The sequence below is a fragment of the Callithrix jacchus genome, chromosome 5 (genome assembly GCF_049354715.1).
Source record: "Callithrix jacchus isolate 240 chromosome 5, calJac240_pri, whole genome shotgun sequence".
NCBI classification, from domain to species: Eukaryota; Metazoa; Chordata; class Mammalia; order Primates; family Cebidae; genus Callithrix; species Callithrix jacchus.
This window is the reverse complement of record NC_133506.1, coordinates 19,996,109-20,002,205: the sequence shown is the minus strand read 5'-3', so window position 1 is coordinate 20,002,205 and position 6,097 is coordinate 19,996,109.

Below are 6,097 nucleotides of genomic sequence, written 5' to 3'. Positions count from 1 at the left end.
ATATGCCATATATATTATGAATATAGGATTTGATGCTATAAATGTATTACTTCTCACCGAATTAATCTATAAATTCAAGCAATTCCCAGACAAATCCCTATAGAGTTGTTTTTGGAACTTGACGGGCTGATCTGAAAATTCATGTAGTCATTGAGGGGCCAAGAATAGTGTAGCTTGCTGGACTCGGTGGCTCACACCTGAAATCCCAGCACTTTGGGAAGCCGAGGTGGACCATCACCTGAGATCAGCAGTTTGAGACCAGCCTGACCAACATGGTGAAATCCCATCTCTACAAAAAATACAAAAATTAGCTTGGCGTGTTCCCTGCTACCTGAAAGCCTGAGGCGGGAGAATTGCTCAAACCTGGGAGGTGGAGGGAGCAGTGAGCCTGGCACAGTGGCTCAGTACACCTGTAATCCAAGCACTTTGGGAGGCTGACAACGGGTGGATCACGAGGTGAGGAGATCGAGACCATCCTGGCCAACATGGTGAAAACTTGTTGCCACTAAAATACAAAAAAATTGGCTGGGTGTGATGGCACATGTCTGTAGTCAGAGCTACTTGGGAGGCTGAGGCAGGAGAATCGCTTGAGGATGCCGTGAGCTGAGATCCTGCCAATGCACTACAGCCTGGGTGACAGAGCAAGACTTCATCTCAAAAAAAAAAAAAAAACAATAGTGTAGCAGACACTGTTGGTGCCATTCCCATGGCCCTCGGGATTGCCAGCCACATATATGATGCCAGGGGTTGATGCCTTTGAGAGCACCCTCAGTGTATTCATCATGCCTTTTCATTTCCTGTATTTCCTGATGTCTTGACAGCTGAGGCCTTGCTGATCCTGGAGAGACTGCTCCACCCAGGACAAGCCAGTTCCTAGAGGCAGTAAAGGACTCACCTGCAAGTGCTCCTTCCATCTGCAAACCAGCCAATCCAAAGCCCATACCCCCAACCACCTCCTTCACTGGGCTCTTACACTGGGCCACTGTCCATCTGCCCTCATCACCCCAGGAGCATGAACCAGACAACTAGGGACAGCCCTATGCCCCAGAGCTGAGCGAAATTATTCAAACTATTCATAGCTAATCTTGTGCCTGCTTAGCCTGCCTTGCCTTGCCTTTCCATTGGATGCCATAAATAAAGCTCTTGCCCATGTTTTCCCCTAGCTCCTTTGACTTCTTGACTGACCCTAGTGCCTCCCCATGTATCCCAGCATAGCATGCCATGGCACTTGTTTCTAGGGACCTCTGAGTATGAAAAACTCCTTCCTTCGGGACAGTCATTTCCATATCTGTGTGTCTTAGTATATCTGATTAAAGTAAATCTTGTGTCCATTTTAAAACATCCATGAGGAATGGCAGTTGGAGGATAAACACGGCAGCTGCCCCTCCCCTCAGCTGCAGTATCTTTGAAGGGCCTAGTGAGATTGAGCCCCAGTTACCCTTTGTGGCAACCTGCTTATAAACACACCATCTGTTGGCTTTCTTCCCTTCCCTGTCTCACTTACCACCCTCTTACCTGTGCTTCTTGAAAGCACCTTCTTAACAAATGCTTGTTACCTGAATTCTTGATTCAGGCTCTGCTTCTAGCAGAACTTAAATGAAGATATTTTCAAAGAATAAGAATGGCATAGAGGTTGGTGGGTAATGGAAGGTTGAAGATTTGTGTGCATGCTATGATGGCAAAGGAATTAGGACAGTGAAGTGTTCAGGGGATGCACAAATCAGCCACTGGAGGAGGAGAACCCAGCAAAAGACCCAGGACACATGGAAACTTCAAATGAGACAGAAGTTGCCTTGTAGATTATTGGGGAGAGGGCGGAATAGTCTACAAATGGTGTTTGCACAATTGATTATTCATATGCAAAGTAAATACAACCAGATTGTTCACATCATATCAAAAATAAAAGCCAGCTGATTAAAGATCTAGTTGTGAAAGGCAAAACTGAAAGTGGGCTGGGCGAGGTGGCTCACGCCTGTAATCCTAGCACTTTGGGAGGTCGAGGCGGGCGGATCACATGGTCAGGAGTTGAGAACAGCCTGGCAAATATGGTGAAACCCCACCTCTACTAAAAATTCAAAAATTAGCGAGGCATAGTGGTCCCTGCTACTCAGGAGGGTGAGGTGGGAGAATCTCTTGAAGCCGGGAGTGGAGGTTGCAGTGAGCCAAGATCATGCCACTGCACTGCGGCCTGGGTGACAGAGTGCGACTCTGTCTTAAAAAAACAAAACAAAACCTTGAAAGCATTTAGATGGAAACGTAGGGGGATATCATTATGATTGGGGCAGTGTCTTAGTTTGGGCTGCTCAGACTAAGCCTGGGTGGCTTAAACAACAAACACTGATTTCTCCCAGTTCTGGAGGCTAGATGGCCAAGATCAGGGTGTCAGCATGGTTGGTTCTTGGGGAGGGCCCGCCTCCTGGTTCACAGAGGGCCATCTTCTTGTATCCTCACATGGCAGAGAGCAAGAAAGACAGAAAGCAACTCTCTTGTATCCCCCAGCTTTTTTTTTTTTTTCTCAAAGTTATGTCTCACTCTGCTGCCCAGGTTGGAGTGCAGTGGTACGAACCTGGCTCGCTACAACCTCCGCCTCCCGGGTTCAAGCAGTTCTGCTTCCTCAGCTCCTGAGTAGCTGGGATTACAGGCACCTGCCACCATGCCTGGATAATTTTTGTATTTTAGTAGAGACAGGGTTTCACCACGTTGGCCAGGTTGGTCTCGAATTCCTGATCTCATAATCTGCCTACCTCGGCCTCCCAAAGTGCTGGGATTACAGGCACGAGCCACCTGGCCCACACTGATTTTTTTTTTTTTAAGTTTACTTTAATTTCCTGGATACAAGTATAGAACATGTAGCTTTGTTACACGGGGGATATGTGTGCCATGGTGGTTTACTGCACCTATCAACCCATCATCTAGGTTTTAAGTCCCACATGTATTAGCTATTTGTCCTAATGATTCTTTAAAAATTCTCTGAATACTGGCAGTTGGTTCAAGCCCACCAGATTTGGGTCCTGAATGAGGCTGTGGGCAGGCCTGTACCTTTATTTTTAAATTTATTTAATTTTCATTTTTTAAAGCGATAGGGCCTTGTTCTGTCTCACCAACGCTGGAGTGCAAGTGGCATGATCATAGCTCACTACAGACTTGAACTGCTGGGCTCAAGTGAGCCTCCTGCTTCAGCTTCCAAAGCATTGGGATTACAGGTGGGAGCCACTGTTCCTGGTCCTAAGCCTGTCCCTTTCATCCTGTGGACTGCGGACACCAGCCACTCACTCCCGGGTGCTGGGATGGGGTTTAATTTCCAGTGACTGGCCCAGAGCCTTCCCACGGGAAGATCTCAAGGGAGGCAGTTGAAGGAACAGCATGCAACTTGCTTGCCTGCACTCGTTCACACAGCTGGGGATGGGGGTTTGAGGAGGTTGGGGGGTTGTGTGGATCAGCTTCAGTCACAGCTGTCTGGTTTCCTATGAGATGTGACCATATAACGGTCAGGCAAGAAGATGACTGAATTTATCTGCTTGGAATCATTGCTTCATTGTTGCTTCCCACCCCTGGCATTGGATGAAAGGCTGGGCCACAGGAGGCTGGATGAACTTTGTTTTGGCCAGGTAAGCAGAATGGAAAGTAAGGTGGAAAGTAAGCAGTGAAGGTATGCTCACCTGATTGGGGAGGGGGTCACAAACCTCGCTGGCCTCCCTTAGCTCTGCCTTTGGCTCTGTGGCTACAAAGCTGCCCTACCAGGAGCAGCCCCCACTGGCAGCTCTGGCCCTGGGGATTTGTGAGTGTTTGGTGGGGGCAGAGTGTGGAGAGGCCAAGTCCATACTGTATCTAACTCTAGTGCAGCTCAGGATTCTGCTTCCCCCAGCCCCTTCTTCTCAGGGTCTCAGCCCAGGCCCTCAAGGCAGCAGGAAGATTGGCTCTCCTCACCCCCTAGGTCCCCTGTCCTTCTTTACTCCTGACTTGGGACACAGCTTCACCTAATCCAGCCACAAGGAGAAAAGACAGCAAATCAGTCAGGGAGGGAGGCAGCTGAGCCCTGCTCTGCCCAGACAAGCACCGTGTGTGTCTCCCACGGCCTACCACATCCACCTGGGACTCGACGAAAGGGCTAGAGGGCCAAAGGTGACATCGGAGTCTCCAGCACCACCTTCCAGAGCCCCCAGGGAATCTCTCACTCTGTGGGGGTGGAAGACTGGCTCTCCCAGGGATGTGCCTGTGTGCTCCCTGGGGCCCCTTGGAGGTTAGGGTCCTCTCCATTCAGGACAGCAAGGAAAGAATGGCCTGGAGTCAGGCCCTAGGGTTGGGGGCTAAAGCAGTACAGGTATGGAAAATGGGGTGCTGGGGTGGTTAGAGGGAACCGGTAGGGAAGACCTGGAGTCTTGCATATGCCTAGGGGAGCTGCGGTGGGGAGGCAGCAGGGGACCTCTTCTGCCGGATGGGGTTTTCTGAGGCGGCGATCCCTAAGGGTTCCTTGCTTTAGGGTTGCCTTCTATAATTGCGGTGGTGGCGGCGGCGGGGGGGGGGGGCGTCCAGTGAGTAGGGCGCAGTGAAGCGGCCGTGGCACGGTGGGAGCCTCGTGTTCAATGGCTCTACCCGTGGGACCAGACCCCTGAAGCTCCCCATCCAGCAGGGCCAGGACTTGCCTTGGAATCTGAGTGCTCCCCAGGGCCCGGAGCATTCGGGGGCGCCGCGCCTTCCAGTGTCTGAGCTCCAGCCCCAGTCCGGGAGACCAGCCAGGCGCACCTGGGTCCTGGTGCACCCGCTCCCCCTGACTACTGTCCCAGTGGGGCCAGGGGGCCAGGGCCTCGTGCATGCCCGGCTCCGACGCATCTTTGTATTCCATCTCTTCCCTCCGCGTTGTATTGCTGGGAAGCGTTTCCCGCCCCAGTAATCCAAGAGAGGGTGAGGCGAAGTGAGTGGTTGGGGACGCATGTCCCGCAGGCTCAGGTGAATGCGCATGCCCTCGGTAGAGGTGGCCCTGCACGCTTGCCGTTTGCCGCTTCGGGGATGCGCCCAGCTGCTACTGCGGTGCAGAAAGCGAGTGCTGCTCGGCCCGGGCTTGAGGAGCTCCGCATCGCGGACGGAGCGGGCTGCGACTCGGTGGGACGGTAGCGCGGTGTAGCAGCCCCGCGCCCTGGCCAAGCTGCGGGACCCAGGCTGCCTGACTCGCTGGTGGCAGCCTGCGGCCTCGCGGGGCGCCTCAGGGACCGAGACGAGTGGGGGACTTGCTTCGGTGGCTGCCCTTATGCTCGGAGCGCTGCCCTCTGGCCTCCACAGGGTTGCCGGACAGCCGGACAGCTGTTGCTGGGATCTGGGGTTGTAGCCCGGCGGCCTCACTCCTATCCTACAGCCACTTCCTCCTCCCAAGACCCACAGGCGGGTGCAGCGGAGACAAGGCGGTGGCTGTTGGGTGGGGGGGAGGTGCTGAGGAGCCGAGCGGGCGGTGGCGGGGCGGGGACGGCAGCGCGCTGAAGCAACCCCTCGCCCTGGCCAGGTAAGCTGGAGGGCCCCGGGCTGCCTGACTCGCCGGCGGTGGCAACCTGGGGCCTCCAGCAGGGCTGCAGGGACTCCGATGCGTGGGGGTCGGCCAGAGGTTGGGGCCCCAGTGCTCCCGATCGCTGCACTGTGGACTCGGCTGGGCTGTGGGGAGGCTGTTGCTGGGATCTGGGTTTCAGCCCAGAGGCCCCATTCCTCTCTTACCGGCCACTTCTCTCTCCCACGACCGGTGGATGGGTGCAGCGGGCACTAGGCGGCGGCTCTCGCATCCCGGGGTTGGGTCAGGGGGTCTTGCAGCCAGTGGCCGCCAGGCACCGGCTAGAGGCGCTGTCTGGGGGTGGAGGGCACTGGGGTCCGCCACCGGGCTGGGCGGGCCGCTGGTGCATTCCCCCGTCCTCGCTTGGCGCTGGCATCAACTCCTAGTACCAGGCGGCAACTGGGTTGTGGTCACCTCTGGGTTAGCTGTCCCAAGAGATCCCGAGCCCGGATCTTTGCCCGCTTTCTTTCCCTTTATAATGAGGCCCAGAGGGAAAAACTTCTCAAAGACCCCACACCCCATTGCCCCTGGGCTGCAGGCGCCGGGTTGGGGACACGGCGGGGA